A 19,084-nucleotide genomic window follows, 5' to 3' on the forward strand; every position below is an offset into this window, starting at 1 on the left:
CTCAAAACATTTGACTTTGTGTTAACCAGGCTCCTGAATAAATCTCCGATTTGCAAAGTCTCAGAATCCTCATCTGCAAAATAAAAACAGTTATAGCTACCCTGCCTTCTTCATGATTAATTATGGGGATTATGAGACAAGATGTGTGTAAAAGAAGTTCACAAGTTGGAAATCATTGGATAATGTGAAGTACCGCCCTCACGTTGCTGCTTCTTCACTGAGTGGAGGACGACAACTCAGGCTCAGATTGTGTGTTGCCGTCGGAGGATGGAGTCAGACGTCAGTGCTGCCCACTTGCTCTGGTTCTTTTCTCCCTCTCTCTCCCTCACAATGGAATGCTATGTTGAAAGACTCTGCTTTTCTGTCTGACATGATTTCTTTCTGTACTGCAGGCTGTTCTCCAAAATGAATAATGACAATGCCACGTCTTCGATGAGGTGGAACACTAACACTAAATTGTGTCATCACCTCTCTCAGGCCATAAAGTAGCATGTGGTGGGCCCAGGATCCCAGTTAGGGAATGGCCACCCTGGTGAGCTGGACTGATCCAGCCTGTTGAATCCATTGCTCTGATCCCTTGGCAGTCATTTAATATTATTATTTTCTCCCTTTTTCTTGGAATTGTGCTTCCTCCTGTCTCCACATGAAGCATGAGTGCATTGGGAGAAGGCTGGGAAGACAAAGGGCTCCAAACAAGAGCAAAAGATAATAATGATAACAATTCATATTTGTGGAGTGCTTTATAGTTTATGAAGCCCTTTGAATTATATTGTTACATATGGTTCTTATTCACTGCATAAACTCATGCAAATTAACATTCTAAGCCTCAGTTCCTTGTCTATAAAATAGTAGTAATGCCTCCTTCGCAGGTTCATAAGGATTGAAAAATAATGGATGTGAACAATTCAGAAGTGTGTCTGCAACTCATTCCTTCATTTATTAACAGTATTTATGGAATGCCTACTATGTCTCAGATACTATTGAGGCAGTGGGGATAGATCAGAAAATAGGACACAGTTAAGCCTCTGCCCTCATGATGCTTACTTGCACCTTAGTGGCATATAGTCACAGTGAGCACACACAGATACGCTCAAAGGATAGCTGATATTAACATACATGTGAAAATTGAAGGGAATGTTAATTTCAAGGCAGATAATAATTTATTTTGAAGGTATAATTTATTTTACTTAGGAAATCAAATGATATTGGGGTAGAGTGAGGAAAAGCAAAAACAAGGATTGTTCTCAAGATTCTGGATAGGTCAGCTAGAAGGATTATGGTTACATGAACAGAGATAGAGATTAATGAAGGACAGGCAGGTTTGGGTTTGTAGTGGGCAGCCTCTATAATGACTCCCAAGCTTCCCCACTTCCTGATATTCATGTCCTTATATAATACCTTCCATCCGAGTGAGGGCCACACCTATCAATGGCAGAAGTGATGAAATATCACTTTAAAGATTAGGTTCCAAAATGATTGTGACTCCTGGCTTGCTCATTCTCTCTCTCTCTTCACTAAGTCAGCTGCCCAGTGAAGAGGTCCACATGACAAGAAATTTTCGTCTCTGATCAAAAACCAGGCAAGGCCTGAGCCTCTCAATTCAAGAGTGAGCTTGAAAGTGGATCTTCTGAGACTTACCAAGTAGTGAGCTTGCAAACACATCCTTCCCCAGTCAAAAGATGACTGAAACCCCAACAGGCACCTTGATTTCAACCTTGTGAGAGGCCCTGAGCCAACCGGTTAAGCTCTGCTCATACTGCTGATCAAAAGAAACTATGAGATGATAGATGTTTGTTGCTTTAAGCCATTGCATTTTTAGGGTAACTTGTTATGACAATATGTATTTATGCAATAAATAAATTGTATGAAGACAATGAGTTTATTTTGGCAATTTTAGTTTGAGGTGCAAGAGGGACATCTAAGAGTTAGCCAGTAGGCAGGGTGATATGTGTGTCTGGAGTTCATTTCTCCAAGAGGAGTCATGAGAGCAGAAGCTAGACTTCAGTGAGTGAAGAATGGATGGAGGGCAAGAAAGGGAAGACTGGGAGCCACCTCTTTTACATTATGTGAACTTAAAGGAAGGGGAGAAATACAGTGCCAGCTTCTTCCTAGAAGAAGATAAAGAGTTCAAGGAAAGTTTTTGTTTGTTTTGTAGATGTACATTTAAGTAGAAAACTTTTAATCAATTGGTGAGGGGTGAGAATATTTATGTTGAGAATGAAGTTGCACCAATTTAGAAGGAAAGCTTGAATGTAAAGTAAAATGAGAGGATAATTCATTAAACAAGATTCTAGATAGAACAGTAAAGAGGGAATCCACAAAGAAAAAAAAAAAAATCTAGTGAAATGATTAGACAGAGCCCAAAAGGAAGCACATTAGTTTTCTACTGTTGTGTAATTATCATAGACATGGCAACTTAAAAGAGCATATGTTTATTATCACACAATTTCTATGAGTCAGCAGTCCAGGCATGGCTTAGCTCAGTCCTCCCCTCAAGTTCCCACAAGTCTGCAATCAAGGTGTCGGTTGGGCTGTATTTCTTTCTGTACCTCAAGGTTCTCTTTCAAACTGACATGGTTGTTGGCACAATTCAGTTGCTATGGTTGTAGGACTGAGATCCCCATTTTCCTGCTGGCTGCTAGCCAGGGGTTGCTTTCAGCTCCTTGAGACCACTTGCCATTCCTTGACATATGGCCCTGTCACAGACTCTCCCACAACATGGTCACTTACTTCATCGAGGTCAGTAGGAGGTTCTCTCTCTCCAGTAGGCTAAAGTCTTACATAATGTAATGTAGTCAAGGGAGTGACTTTCTCATCACCTTTGCCATATTCTATTAGCTAAAAGCAAGTCACAGCTTCCACCTACTTCAAGGGGAATGTATTATACAAGAGCATGTCTTATTGGAGGTCTCCTTAGGGTGTACACACCCCAGGAAAGAAGGACAGGTAGTGATACAGGTAACTCATTTGGCATGGATAGTTGCTGGGAAGATTTATTTTCAAAGAGGTCAAAAGTGTCCCTGGTTAAGAATTACTGCACTAGGTAAACTCCAAACCAAAAGAGCTGAGCTGGTAGAATAAGACTGTGGCCAAGTGCTGTCCATAATCCTGCTGTTGAATCCAAATTCTGATTATACCAGGAGACAGGCTGTACTTCCCTGATCACACAGATTAAAAGCCCCACAAAGCATAGTCAAAGATTCTGTGGTAGGCAGGACAATGTCCCCCAAAAAATATCAGTTCCTAATCCCTGAAGCTTATAAAATGCTACCTTGTGAGGAAAAAGGGTCTTTGCAAGTGTGATTGAGTTAAGGATCTTGAGATGGAGAGACCATCCTGGATTATCTGGGTGGGACTTAAATGCAACCACAGGTGTCTTTATAAGGTAAGGGTAGAGGGAGATTTGAGAGGCAGAAGAGAAGACACACACAAAGGAGGAGAAGACAATGTAACCATGGTGGCAGAGGCTGGAGTGATGTGGCCACAAGTCAGGGAATGTGGACTGCCACCAGACGCCAGAAGAAGCAGGGAATGGATTCTCTCCTAGAGCATCTGGAGTAGGCACTGTTCTGCCAACAATATGATTTTGTCCAGCGACATTGATTTCAAACTTCAGGACTCTGGAATTATTGTTTTATGCCTCTGAGTTTGTGGCAATTTATTACAGCAGCCAAACGAAATTCATACAGGTCCTATCCCAGCATGTGACTCTGGTCCTACTATATCCCTGTGTGCTGTCCCTCATCCTGCCTCTGTGAGATTTCCATAATAAACTCTGCTCCAGCGGGCCCAATGTCTATACTCTCTGGCCATTCACCTTGGTTTGCATGAAACATTCGTGAACAAATATTCTTTTAGTATCTATTATGTGTCAGACAATGTTTAAGGCTCTTGGGACACAACAGTGAATACATCTGGACTTATTTCAGACTGGGGGTGAAAATTGCAGGAAGAAAAAAGAAAGGAAGAAGGAGGTAAGATAAAACTGAAAATAAACAAAACTAAGTAAATAACAAAACAGAACAACAGTCCAGAAGCAAACACAGACTGTTGACAAAAACAACATTGAAATGCCATAGGGAAAGCATACCTTTTCAGTAAATAGTGCCAGTCAATTGGATATGCATATTGTGGGGGTAAAAGAATCATAACGCCTATCTCAGATTATGCTCCCAAATCAATTCCAGATGGATTGCAGATCTAAATGTGAAATGCAAAACAATATGCACTAGCCATTAAAGAAAAAAGTAAACAAGTTAGGCTAAACTAATGTTAAGAACTTCTGCTCATCAAGACGCTATTGATAAAGTTAAAGGTGGCCCACAGAATGGGAGAAAGTATTTTAATAAGAAACAGACAACTAAAACAAAAAGATGGGCAAAGCACTTGAACAGACACTTTACAAAGGAGAAGGTGCAAACAACAATAAACATATTAAAAAGGTTTCAACCTCACTAGTCATCAGAGAAAAGCAAATTAAAACCATAGTTTTAATTTAAAACTACATCCCTGTTATGGCACCATGCTGCCCCTCCAAAGAAAAGGATGTGTAATGTGGGTGAGATCCATCTAGAGCACAGTTCAAGGTGTCTTTGGCACAGGCAGATGAGCTCCAGGCCTGATGCCTTCCTCGACTCTGCTTCTACTCAGTTGCAACCTTCATTTCACACTTACTGTACACCTACACTGTAGAGGACACTGGGGATACAGTGACCAATAAAGCAGACATGGTTCTTGCCTTTATAAAGTTTGGTAGAAAATTTAGATAGTCACCAAATAAACACAATCCTGCATACACAAGTACAATTGCATGTTCTGTGATGTAAAATGCTAGTTACTGTGAGAGAGAAAAATAGGGGAGCGGAGTGAGCCAGTTTAAGCTAGGGAGGTAGTCCGCAAAGGCCATAGAGGAAGAGCTATTTAAGTTGAGAAGTAAAGGTAAGAGTAGAGGGGAAAGCCCTCCAGGTAGAAGTGATAGCATAAGGCAGGAGCATGGGATTGGAGCAGCAGAAATAGGGGTAGTGAGAGTGTCAATGGTGAGTTAGGTGAGGGTGGGACGAGCTAAGGCTATATGGCTGTGGGGGTGGGGGAAGAGGAGGTCATTCAGGTCTTTGCAGATTATTTATGACTGAATTTTATGTTAAGTGCAATGAAAGTCATTTTGGGCTTTAAAAAGAAAATAATATAGTCCCATTTAGACTTTTTAAAAGATTCTTCTGGCTTGTGTAAGGAGGAAGAATTGCAGGAAGCAAGAGTGGAAACCCGAAGACCAATTAGGAAGAGATTTCCATTGTTGAAGTGGGAGATGAGAGGGGTCTGGGTTAGAAGGATGGCCCTGGAAATGGAGAGAAGTGGGTGAGTCAAGTTGTATTTGGGGGATAGAATTAACCAATTCTACCATGGAGTGGGGACATGCCTCAAATGAGAAGAAGGATTCATGTTTTCTAGTTCACAGAAGAAAATAAGCTCAATAGGTGTGATTTTTTCCAGTCATACATAGGATTTGAGATTGTTCAGAGCCAGCAGAAACTAGCCTCTTCTTTTCCTGAAAAAAACTTTTGAATTCTCTCTTTCTTTATTTGGGAAAATGTGAGGATCAAGCTCCAGCTCTGTGGTTGTTGAATATAGTTGTTTTCCCTCTTTTTAAAAATCCTCTAAAGCAATTCCAGAACAATTCCTAAAACACTCCAGTGTTAATTGTGTGTAGTTGCATAACCTAAATCCTTTATGTTGTAAGGGTTAAATTCAGTTTCCTGTTGGAAATGGCTTCCTTCTTTCCAGCAGGAGGTAGTGTGATGTATTTGCAAAAACCTTGAAACTTCACTTTTCACCTTCTCCTCTAAAGCCTCTGTGCCGAGAATCCACTTTATCTGCCATACGTGCAACTGCAGGAGGAAAAGGCCATCTTCCTTAGACTGCTTCTGAGGAGGCTATTAAAAAGACAGCTTTACAGGACATTTATAGTGTTCCTGATCCTGGAGGGCAGGCCTGAAGGGGCTGGCAGGGGAGAGTGTTTGTGTGTGTTCTGGACGAGGTTGGGTCTTCAAATCCAGATGGCCCATGATGTCACTGGAAAAAAACACTAAAATGTGCTACAAAAAAGAACTTTTTTATGGCTCCCTGTGTAGTGTTCCCATACACTGGGCTTGAAGTGGGGTAAAAAGGAACAGAAAGACTTTCCTACTCCCCACAGCCCTGCACATCTGTCACCTTGGGGTACAGGGAATGGAAGGTCTGGAGAAAGGGAGAGATTAGGTGGGAAGAGAGGAAAAAAGCAAGAGGACAAAGGGAGTTCAGAACTAATCCTGTCTTCTTCATACTGCCTCTGTATCTTGTTAAAGGGTACTTACCACTATGAGGTACAGTTCTTTGTTTATATATGGGACTCTTCTACTAGACTATGTTTGAGATCAGTGTCCCTGCCTTACTTATCTCTATAACATTGGAACCTAAAGCAATATCTGTTACATAATAGATATTCAGTAAGAATTAAAAGAATGGAGTTCTACTTTGGAGCTACATTATTAAAGACCACAGCAGCAAGAATCAGGAGAAAGAAAAGAAAGAAACCAAAATTTATTGGGTGCTTTATATGTGTTACACGTCATAATAGACCCTTTGGATACATTTTCCATGTTTCTATTGTTTAAGGTAGAAGTTATTAATCTCACTTTTCAGAGGAGAAAACTGAAGTTTAGAGAAAGTAAATCATGTGCCCAACATCAGGCAGCAAGCACAGGCAGCATTTAAGTCCAGATCTGATTAACTCCATAGCAGTTTTCACTAGCATAATGCCTTTCTCGGGAAACTACCACTTCCCATTCTTCCTCGCCTCAAACATAAAGCAAAGAGAAAAAGTAGGCCATGCAAGAGAAGAAGTACTCTGGAAACATGAGTCGTGACTCAGTACTTTCTACAAACGAATTCTGCTGTAACACCATATATGGGTACTTTTAGGAACATATACAGTTGGATTTCTTTTAACTTTCTAGCTATTTCCCACTGAACTGAGAGCAAGTTCTAAAAAGCCTAAGCTACTCAAGTGGTGGCTTATGTAGTGAGAAAATACAGCTTACAGGAAGAGCCATACTTTACTTTGATTAAGGATGAGCCACGTCAGCTTTGGTTCTTTGGCAAAAAAAAAGGAAAGAAAGAGTGGATCTGCAAATATTTTGTAGTCAAATAAAAGGAAAATTCTCCTGGGTTTTATTCCCTGACCATTGAACCTTATACATGCAAGTGTTTCGGGTTTGTTCTCTCCTTCTGAAATTTCAACATATTGTTGTGGTCTTTTCTTTCTTTCTTTCCTTCATTTCTTCCTTCTTCCCTCCTTCCTTTACTCCATCCCTCCCTCCCTCCCTACGTTCCTTCCTTCCTAGCAGCCAGTTATGAGTGAGAACATGTGGTATTTCTATTTCTTTGTCTGGCTTATTTCAGGTAACATAATTTTATCCAGACTCATCCATGTTGCGGCAAATGGCAGGATTTCATTCTTTTTATGGCTGAGTAGTATTCCATTGTGTGTATATATGACATTTTCTTTATCCAATCATCCATCAGTGGACACTTAGGTTGGTTCCGTATTTTGGCTATTGTAAATAGAACTGCAATGAACATGGGACTGCAGATATCCCTTTGACATGATGATTTCCATTCCTTTGGATATATACCCAGTTGTGGGATTGCTGAATCTTACGGTAGCTCTACCTGTAGTTGTTTGAGAAACCTCCATATTGTTTTCCCTAATCTCTGTACTAATTTACAGTCCCACCAACAGTGCAGAAGAGTTCCCCTTTCCCCTTATCTTCGCCAGCATTTGTTATTCTCGGTCTTTTTAATAATGGCCAGTCTAACTGGGGTGAGATGATATCTCAATGTGGTTTTGATTTACATTTCTCTGATGACTAATGATGCTGAGCATTTTTTCCTGTACATGTTGGCCATGTGTATGTCTTCCTTTGAAAACTATCTATTCATCTCCTTTGCCCATTTTTAAATTGGATTATTTATTTTTTTTACTGTATATAGTTGTTTGAGTTCTTTGTATATTCTGGATATTAACCCCTTATCAGATGTGTGTAATATGACCCTTTCCTGTGACATCTATCCCTGTTCAAGCTCTTAAAAAACATTTTCTGCATTCATGAATATTTTGTGTGAGGTGTAATTCTTGATTGTTTGGTTGCCTGATTGTTGGAGAAATTAGTGAGGGTGCATAGGTTGACATGAATGAAACAGGCAGCAATGCAGAAAAAGAAACCTGATTCTATTCCTACTGTGACATTCATTTCACACTTACTGAACAGCCTCACTATAGAAAAAGGAATAAACAACATTTTCCAATTGATTTTATGAGGCCAACATAATCCTGATATTAAAACATGACAAAGAGACATAACAACAATTAGCATTACAGACCAATAGTACTCATGAACATAGATGCACAAATCCCTGAGAAAATGAATAAAAGGATAATACATCATACCAAGTGGGATTTATCCCAGGAATGTAAAGTTGGTTTATCATTTAAAAACCAATCTATGTATTCACTACATTAGTAGACTAAAAACAAAAAGCATATGATCATTTTAATAGATTAGAAAAAGCATATGACAAGATTCAATGCCCATTCATGATAAAAACTCTGAGAGAACTAGTAATATAAGGGAATTTCAAAAAGTTATAACTAACATCATGATTAATGGAGAAAGATGTAATGATTATCTCTGATGATCAGGAACAAGACAAAGAGGTCCACCTTTACTATTTGCATTTGTACAGAAATCCTTAGCCCGTGCAATAAGGCAGGAAGGAAATACACAAGGCACGGAGTTTAGGAAGAAATAACTAAAACTGTCATTTTCCACAAAATTATGATTGTTATATGAAAAATTCTGAGCACTCTTACAAAGCAATTGTGAGAATAAATAAATTTAGCAAACTTGTAGGATACAAGATCAGTATATAAAATCAAACGTATTTTTTAAACTAGTAACAAATAATTAGTAAAGTAAATTTTAATATTAACATGTACAATAGCATCCAAGAACATGAAATAGGAGTAACATAATAAAATAGATATGGAAATTCTATACATAGAAAACTTCAAGATATCACTGAGAAAGTAAAGATCTAATATATTTGCCATTTCATGAAGCAAAAGACTCATGTTTAAGATATCAATTTCTCCCTCAATTGATCTAACTGAAGTTGAAGCACAACTTCAGTCCAAAAGGATTTTCTAAAGAAACTGAAGCTTATTCTAAAATTCATATGAAAATGCAAAGGATCTGGAATAACCAACAGAATTTTGGAAAAAAAAAATAAGAAAAGATAAAAATTTGGGGGTTTTACACTAGCTGATTGCAGGACTTTCTATAAAGCTGTAGAGGATTTAATGGCTTATAATGCTAAGAAGATTGAGATGGGAATGTTCTGTCTTTCATAGATCCTCAACTAGGGGAATAGTCTTTTTAAATATTTTATTTAGTGGATATAACAACTATAGGTATGTGGGAAAAAGTTGTACTCTATCTAAAGCATTATTGAGTGATTACTCTGTCTGCTTTTGTTTTTACATTTTCTATTTTTCTGTTTTTGTATTTTCTATGTATTGCCCTTATAAGCACTATCTCATTTAATCCTTTTATTAACCTTATGAGGAAAAATAATTACCCTCACTTTATAGAAAAGGAAACAGGATTTTAGGGAGTTTAAGTAATTTACTAAGATTTGGGAAACAGAGCTAAGATTTGAAACCAGGTACCTTGAATCCACGCCTGTGCCCTCCTCTACTGTGCCAGTGCTCCTTAAAGTGTGCGACCGGGATCCCTTGCATCAGGTACATACCTCGAAGGTTTGTTTTAAAGGATTTGACTTAAAGATTTTTAATTAGGAAGTGTGTAGCATTTGACACATAAGTGCTCAATAGTTTGTTATACTAGCTGTTAACATAGTGAGAGCTGTTAATCACTCAGTTCCTAATGCTTATATCTAAAATTTATATAGCTCCTCTGAATTCAGAAAAGAGAATTTTTACAGTTGACTTTTTATCAAGTACTATTTTTTTCCCTCTGGGTTTCAAAATATAACAATCAGGCAACAAGGTAGGCTATTTTGAATATTTGATACTTTCAGAGATACTAGTTTTGAACAGATTTTTTCTGTCTTCCTTTTTTGTCTTTTTTTAAATTATGTTTTTAAACACTACTCAAACATTCAGGATAAGTAGGCAGGAGACGGAAGAAGCTATAGAAATAATATTTTCTTGAATATCAACTAAAATGTTACTATTATACAATGAGACAAATTTGGCATCACAGATATAGCTTACTTTAAAGAAGCCATGTATTTTCTCAACTTTTTGGAATTATATGAAGTTTAGTAAGGAGGAAATTTATTTTGAGAAGTAAAACTTTTTCATATTTTTGATTTATCTAGTGAAGTCTGAATTACAGAAAGAAGTAAGGCAAGCCTATTTGTCCCTGCTTCTTAAATAACATTAGGGAAGTTACCATACCTTCCTTTCAAGTTCTCTGTAAATCAAAATGAAAATACTCAGGAAAAAGTGGAAATAATAATGGTATGTGAACTTTTTTCAGGACTTAGGTACTAAATTACTTTAAGATTATGGTGCTGTAACATTCATATACAGTTTTCAAATTAAGACCACATTCACAAATAATTTTTCCTATTAGTGACAAAGATTCTTAGTGATGAACATTTTGGGAATATGGTAGGGCCACTAACAATGGCAACTCTGTGGAACACTCTTTTGAAACTAAGAAGCTCAATGGAAAGGCACTGAGCAAGGTCCTGAGCAGCCAAGCTGAGGAGCCACTCTCTCCTCCTGTCCCCAAGGGATCTGGCCCCACTCTCAACAGCAAGGCTGGCAACTGTCCCAGGAAGCAGTCTGATGACAGTGAAGAGAGGAGCCTTAAAACCATCTGTGCCAACCACAATAATGGATGTTTACAATCCTGTCCCCCTCAACCCCATAACAATGGGCAGAACTTTGGGGAGCCAGAGGCAGTGGCATACTCTTCTCCAGAATGTTCAGACATTGACCATGATAATTCATTCCTGACAGGAACACTCCTATGCACAGATTGTTGTGGGCCTGAAATGGCCTGTGAAACCCCCAGTGCTGGGACAAGAGAGGACCCCACTGACCCCTCGTTCACAGACAGCAGTAAGGCTCTTCACAGAAACAGTACCCTCAAAAAGCACCAATTTGAATCAGAAGATGCAGATTCAGAGAATTCCTCCCCAGAGAAGAAATTTAAAACATGATAAATACAAAGGGAAAACAAAAATCTACGAAAGTAGCCTTACCAAAAAAAAATAAATAAATCATGTTTAATGAACACAGAGCAAAGGAAAAACAGGTATTAAAGGCACATAAAATGAGAAATAAAAATGAAGAGGACATGAATAAATGGAAAGATATCCCATGTTCTTGAGTTGGAAGGATTAACATCATCAAATTGTCCATATTGCCCATAGCAATCTACACATTCAACACAATCCCTATTGAAATACCAGTGGCATTCTTCACTGAAATAGAAAAAATGATCTTAAAATTTGTGTGGAACCAGAAAAGACCCTGTATAGTGAAGTCAATCTTGAACGAAAAGAACAAAATTGGAGATATCACACTTCCTGACTTCAAAATGCAGTATAAAGCCACAGTAACCAGAACAGCAGGGTACTGGCATAAAAATATACAAGTAGACCAATGGAGCAGAATGGAGAGCCCACAAATAATCCCACGCACTTAGCCAACTGATTTTCAACAAAGATGCCAAGAATATACAGTGGGGAAAAGATAGCCTCTTCAATAAATAGTGCTGATAAAACTGGATAGCCACATGCAGAAGGTTGAAACTAGACCCCTATTTCTCACCATACACAAAAATCAACTCAAAATGGACTAAATAACCTAAATTTAAGACCTGAAACTATGAAACTACTAGAAGAAAACATAGGGGAAACACTACACAAAACAAGCGGGCAGCACTTTTTTGAGTGAGACCACAAAGGCACAGGCAACTAAAGAAAAAATACACAAATGGTACTACATCAAACTGAAAAGCTTCTGCCCAGCAAAAGATGCTATCAACAAAGTGAAGAAACATCTACAGAATGGGAGAAAGTGTTTGTGACTACACTGCATAGTTTTGAGTACAAAACTATCATATCTGCCTTTGTCTATCAGACAAGGAGCTAATATCCATAGTATATAAGGAACTCAACTGAACAGCAAAAGAAAAAAAAAAAACTAAAAACAATTAAAACATGGGCAAAAGAACTGAACAGACATTTCTCAAAAGAAGACATACAAATGGCCAACAAGTGCATGAAAAATTTCTCAAAATCTAAAATTGCTAATCATTGGGGAAATGCAAATTAAACCCACAATAAGATATCTCACCCCAGTTAGAATGGCTATTATCAACAAGACAGAAAATGACAAATGCTGGTGAGGATGTGAGAGAAAGGAAACCTTCCTACATTGTTGGTAGGAATGTAAATTGGTACAGCCATTAAGGAAAACAGTATGGAGATCCCTCAGAGAACTAAAAATAGATCTACCTTATACCCAGCTATCTTACTACTGGGTATACACCCAAAGGAAATGAAATCAATAAGTCAAAAAGACACCTGCTCTCCCATGTTCATCACAACACTATTCACAATAGCTAAGAGAGAGAATCAACCTAAATGCCCATCAGTAGATGAATGGATTAAAAAACTGTGGTGTATACATACACAATTGAATACTATTCAGCTATAAAAAGAAATGATATAATATCATTTGCAGCAACATGGATGGAATTGGAAACCATCATGTTAAGTGAAGTAAGTCAGGCACAGAGAGACAGATATCAAATGATCTCACTCATATGTGGAATCGAAAAAAAAAATGGTTATCAGAAGTAGAGAGCAGAATAATGGTGACCAGAGGCTGGGAATCCAGGGAGATAGGGATGGAGAGAAGTTGTGGACTAACCGGTACAAAACTATGCTATCTGCCCTAAGTGAATCATTGTGCAGTATATGCATGTTTTGGAACAACACACTGTACCCCACAAATATGTACAAGTAAATGCTAACATAAATTTTTTTTAAAAAAATTCAAATAAAGCAATGCCAAAAGGTGTAAATCTGGGCACATTTTGTCAACTGTTGTTGCATCTTCCTACAAAGAATTGGTCACTGACTACTTTGAAGAATCAGACACATACCAGTTTTCAAGTGTAAGGAAAAAAACACAGTGAGACATAAAGATACTATTAGAATATGAATGGATTCAAAAGATCGGGGTATAGTTTTGATCCTTTCAATACTGGGTATGTGACCCTGTACAAAGCTCTCAACTTTTGGGGGTCTTGGTTTCATATCTGTGTAGTAACAGTCTGCTTAGATGATTCTTAAATTGGTCCTTTACAACATCCCATTTGCAGAGGCAGGAATGCCATAGCTACACGGAGCTATGCTAAGAGTGGGAGAGTATGGACAGCCCTGAACTGGACCCAGAGGGACTAGAGACAGCATTATCAAATGGGTGAGGACAAAGTATACATCTAGAGAGAAGCCACAGATCAGAGCCAGAAGAGAAGTATTAATTACCAAGTCTGAAGTCTTACTGTGAGCTACATAAAGAAAATATATATAGTAATTAGGAACTGAGAAGATCAGGGAGAACTTGGGAAGGAGACTGCACAGATCAGGTATCAGTTCAAGGCAGACATAAGCCATGAAGGAGAGCAAAGTGGTAAGAGCCTATTAGAAACACGGCAGCCGGTTCAGGAGGATGGGGAAGGATCGGTCCCTGACTGGGTCTCTTAGAGAAATAGTTCTAGAAACCCTATAGCTCTCAGTGCATGGTAAGGTTTAATAAAAACAATTTCAGGATAATGCATTATTTTTAAGCTGTCTGGCCATAATCTTCACCAGCATCACCGTTCATCAGCACCACAGATGCTCAGTCGTTGCTCTTATACCACATCCGAGCCATTGAGCTGTGCTTTCTCTCACCTTCTCTCCTGTGCACTTTCTGTCACTCATGTTATCCTCACACCCCACATGTTAATTAGTTTTTAAGTTTTATTTTTCAGGTTTTCATTACAGGGGTTAGTTTTATTAATTGGATTTCTGTTGGTAGCCTGTGGATTTTATTAATTTAGGAATGAAGTTTTTCACTGTGTAAAAAACACCTGGTAAAGTTAGAGTTAGTGAGCTTTTTTTTTTTTCTTATTTAATTTTATAGACTTGCCTTTAGGCAAAAATTGGCCAGATTGTTTTGCTGCAAAGGTAAATTTGGCTTATGACTGAAAAATTAGAACAGTTACTCTAACAGCTTGCTAGTAGCTACTGGAAATGTAAATACAATTACCAAAGAGTTCTTTCTTTTCTCTTACTGTACCTGGTGGCCTGTTTCAAACAAGTTATTTTAAAGGTCACACCAAGGAAAATTATGTTTGCTTTCTCCCCGGCATTTATGGACATAAGAATAAATGAAGCTGTCACATTCATGCAAACACACACAATTTGAGATCACTGAAAATGTATTATGTTAATACAAGGTATTTCTGAGCTTGAATTTAAGAAACCCAATTGTAAAAAAAAAAAGTTAGTATAAATACTTGGAGTATTGGAAGTTCTCTTTAGCCTTACATTTAATTATTCTTGATTTGTTATCTAATGCTGTATAACCAACCATGCCAAAATTGTAGACTTAAAATAATTACAACATTTATTTTGCTTCAAAATCCACAATTTGTATAGGACTCAATAGAAATAGTTCAGTTTTGTTTCACTTGATGTCAGTTGGACTGGCTCTTGGGGTGGAGGATGAAAGCATCTCATGGTTCACTCAGTCACACATCAGATGGTTGATTCTGGCTGTTGGCTGAACATCTCAGTTCCTCTCCACATGAGTCTTCCCGTGCAGTCTCCTTGTGTGGGCTAGTTTGGCCCACCTCATAGTCATTGGCTTGTTTGAAGGTTGAGCATGCAAAGAGAGGGAAAGCCAGAGCAATACTGTCTTTTGTGCCTTGGTGTCAGAAATCATGCAACATCATTTCTGCAACATACTATTGATTAAGGCAGTTACAAAGGTCCACCTAGGTTTAAGGGAAGGGAACACAGACCTCACTTCTCAACGTAAGAGTGTCAGTGTCACATTACAGAGAGACTGTGTGGAATTGGATATACACATATTTATTTATAAATATATATATATTTATATTTAAAATGTTATAGGGAGTTTCAAGATGGCGGCGGCTGCGGCGGCTGGCGCGGAGTAGCTGAGGTGGAAAAGGTGGCCACTGGGCCTCAGGCAGCCGGGAAACTTGTGGACCTTCCTCTGGCCATCTCTTAAGGGAGGACTGCTGCTGCTGGCCGGTCGTGGGGGCTCAACGCCACTTTGCCCCCGGCAGGAGAGGCTGCCTCATTTACAGGCAACAGCTTTGAAGTGTGGAGCAGGAAAAGAACTGATTCTTAGCTGCAAAAGCGAGTCTTGAAACAGGGAACACGGCGCCAGGGCTGCTGTGGATGCAGCCAGGATCCCGGAGGCTGGGGCCGCACTGAAGGCGGCCAGCTGCCCTATCCAGGATTCGAGGTTTCAGGCCGGCATTAAAGAAGACTCCTGGGAGCGCCCGAGCGGCGCCGCGACTGAACAGCCCGAGGCGGCAGCGCCGAGAACACGGAAGGCAACAAACCAGAGACAGAGCGAGCGCCCGACCTGGCACAGCACTGTGAGTGATCCCTGGCAAAGCTCTGTTCGGGGGGTGGATGCCCACGCGGCTCCCCGCCTGCACCACCAGGCCACTCCTTGCCCCGGTGCTGCCTCCATTTTCCCAGGTGCGGGCAGCTCCGCCCCGCTCGGCCATCACTGAGCCCATTTGCTTGGCCTGGCGCGGGGCTTTCCGGACCCTGCGTGCCGACCTCCTCTCCCACTCCCTCCGCGGTTCTCTGGCAGGACTGGGGGTGTGGGGCGTCCCGACCAGTTTTGGGAGGGCTAGGAAGTACGGGCGGGCCGACTGTCACTCCACCACACCCTGGACTCTGGCCCCGGTAAACTTCCTGTTACTGGGAGGCAGATACCATCTCTGCGACCACCAGTTTGGAAAAAAGCCTAACGAATTTCTGGTTGGGAATAGTGCGGTAGGAGAGTTCCCAGGTCCGCTTGAACCTGCTGGAGAGCAGGCTGCAGGCGGGCACTAGACTCGGTTTATACCGGGGGGATACAAAGGTGAACAAGACCCGAGAAAGATCTACACAGTGCTACAAAGGCACCCAGAGAGACTGGTCGTCTGTGCCTAGCAGAAACCTGGTAGACTTCCTGGGCGAGGCGGTGCTGAGCAGGGTCTTGAAGGCCCAGCTGATAGACGAGGGGTGCAGAAGACACGCCCCAGCCCAGCACAGTGTTCACAGAGGGGGGTGACGTGCGGCCAGGGAGGCGGAGTCTCGACAGAAACCACACACCCGGTGGGGTCGCCACTGCACGATCTAACAGCCTGGGCCAGAGCACACGGAAAGGGGAGAAGTCCTGTACAGAAAGTGAAAGCTCAACAGAGATCAAACACCCTGTGGTACGTGATCCACCAGCCCAGCAGAGTACAAGCTGACCAGAAAGGTGGATCCCCGGAGAAGCCCAAGACCCGAGGCAACCACACACACAAGACACTAGAGGCCAACTGAGCAGTCACGGCGGGAGCCATACCAAATTGGCAACCACAGCAACATCCTAGTTAGTCATTAGTCTTAAACCGGTGGACTGTGAAACCCCCTGCAACAATGAATAAACACCAAAAAAAAGACACCAGAAATACAAAAAATCAAGAAAGTACACCACCAAAAGTTAATAAATCTCATACTCTAGATCCTATAGAACAAGAAGCCCTTGAAATAACTGACAAGGAATTTCGAGTGATAATTCTAAGGAAACTGAATGAGATACAAGAAAACTCAGCTAGACATCATGATGAAATGAGGAAAAGTATACAGGATCTGAAAGAGGAAATATACAAGGAAATCAATGTCCTGAAAAAAAATGTAGCAGAACTTGCTGAACTGAAGAAGTTATTCAGCGAAATAAAAAACACAACGGAGAGTTTAACCAGCAGGCTTGTCGAAGTTGAAGAGAGAACCTCTGAACTTGAAGATGGGCTGTTTGAAATAACACAAGCAGACAAAAAGAAAGAAAAAAGAATCAAGGACATGGAAGAAAATCTGAGAGAGATATCAGACAACCTCAAGCGCTCAAATATCCGAGTCATGGGTATTCCAGAAGGGGAAGAAAATGGAGATTCCATTGAAAACATATTCAAAAAAATAGTGGCAGAAAACTTCCCAGGTATAGGAAAAATCACAGATCTTCAGATCCAGGAAGCTCAACGATCTCCAAACGTATTCAACCCAAAAAGGCCTTCTCCAAGACATGTCATAGTCAAATTGGCAAAACTCAGAGACAAAGAGAGAATCTTAAAAGCTGCAAGAGAGAAGCGTCAAATCACCTATAAGGGAGCCCCAATCAGGTTAACATCAGACTTTTCATCACAAACCCTAAAAGCTAGAAAGGAATGGGATGATATTTTCAAAATACTAAAAGACAAAGATTGCCAGCCAAGAATACTCTACCCTGCAAGGCTATCCTTCCGAAATGAGGGGCAAATAGTATATTTCTCAGACAAACAAAAACTGCGGGAGTTCACTACCACAAGACCACCCTTACAAGAAATCCTCAAGGGAGTACTGGGTTTGGTTCCTGAAAAATAACTACCACTGCCATAAAAACCTAAGAAAAATCTAAACCCGCTAGTACAATAAAAATGGCATTCATGAAGAGAAAACAAGCTAACAAAAACACTATCTACAACCTAAGGAACCAACAAACAAAGAAACCAAACAGTAAATCAGAAAGCAAGGAACAAAAGACACCTAAGACAACCAAACAACCAATAAAATGCTAGGAATAAATCAACACCTTTCAATAACAACTCTTAATGTTAAAGGCTTAAATTCCCCAATTAAAAGACACAGACTGGCTGACTGGATCAAAAAACAGGACCCAACTATATGCTGCCTACAAGAGACCCACCTCACCCATAAAGATTCACACAGACTAAGAGTGAAAGGATGGAAAAAGATTTACCATGCAAACAGAAAAGAAAAACGAGCTGGAGTGGCTATTCTTATATCTGACAAAATAGACTTTAAACTAAAAACCATAAAAAGAGACAATGAGGGACACTACTTAATGATAAAAGGACTGATCCATCAAGAAGACATAACAATCATAAATATGTACGCACCCAATGTTGGAGCAGCCAGATTTATAAAACAAACTCTATTAGACCTAAAGAAGGAAATAGACACTAATACCATAATAGCAGGGGACCTGAACACTCCACTGTCAATATTAGACAGATCATCTAGGCAAAGAATCAGTAGAGAAACACAAGATCTAAACAAGACTCTAGACCAATTGGAATTGGCAGATATCTACAGAACATTCCACCCAACAACCTCAGAATATTCATTCTTCTCATCAGCACATGGATCATTCTCCAGGATAGATCACATATTAGGTCACAAATCAAGTCTCAGTAAATTCAAAAAAATTGGAATTATCCCATGTATCTTCTCAGACCACAATGGATTAAAACTAGAAATTAATAACAAACAAAACTCTGGAAACTATACAAACACATGGAAATTAAACAGCATTCTACTTAATGACATATGGGTCCAAGAAGAAATCAAGCAGGAAATCAAAAAGTTTATTGAAACTAATGAAAACAATGATACATCATACCAAAACCTGTGGGATACTGCAAAAGCAGTATTGAGGGGAAAATTTATTGCATTAAATGCTCACTTCAGAAGAATGGAAAGATGGCAAGTGAACAACCTAACACTTCACCTTAAAGAACTAGAAAAACAAGAACAATCCAATCCTAAAGTTAGCAGACGGAAAGAAATCATTAAGATCAGAGCAGAACTGAATGAAATTGAAAACCAAAAAACAATTCAAAAGATCAACGAATCAAAAAGTTGGTTTTTTGAAAAGATAAAT

The sequence above is a fragment of the Cynocephalus volans genome, chromosome 8 (genome assembly GCF_027409185.1).
Source record: "Cynocephalus volans isolate mCynVol1 chromosome 8, mCynVol1.pri, whole genome shotgun sequence".
In the NCBI taxonomy this organism is placed as follows: domain Eukaryota; kingdom Metazoa; phylum Chordata; class Mammalia; order Dermoptera; family Cynocephalidae; genus Cynocephalus; species Cynocephalus volans.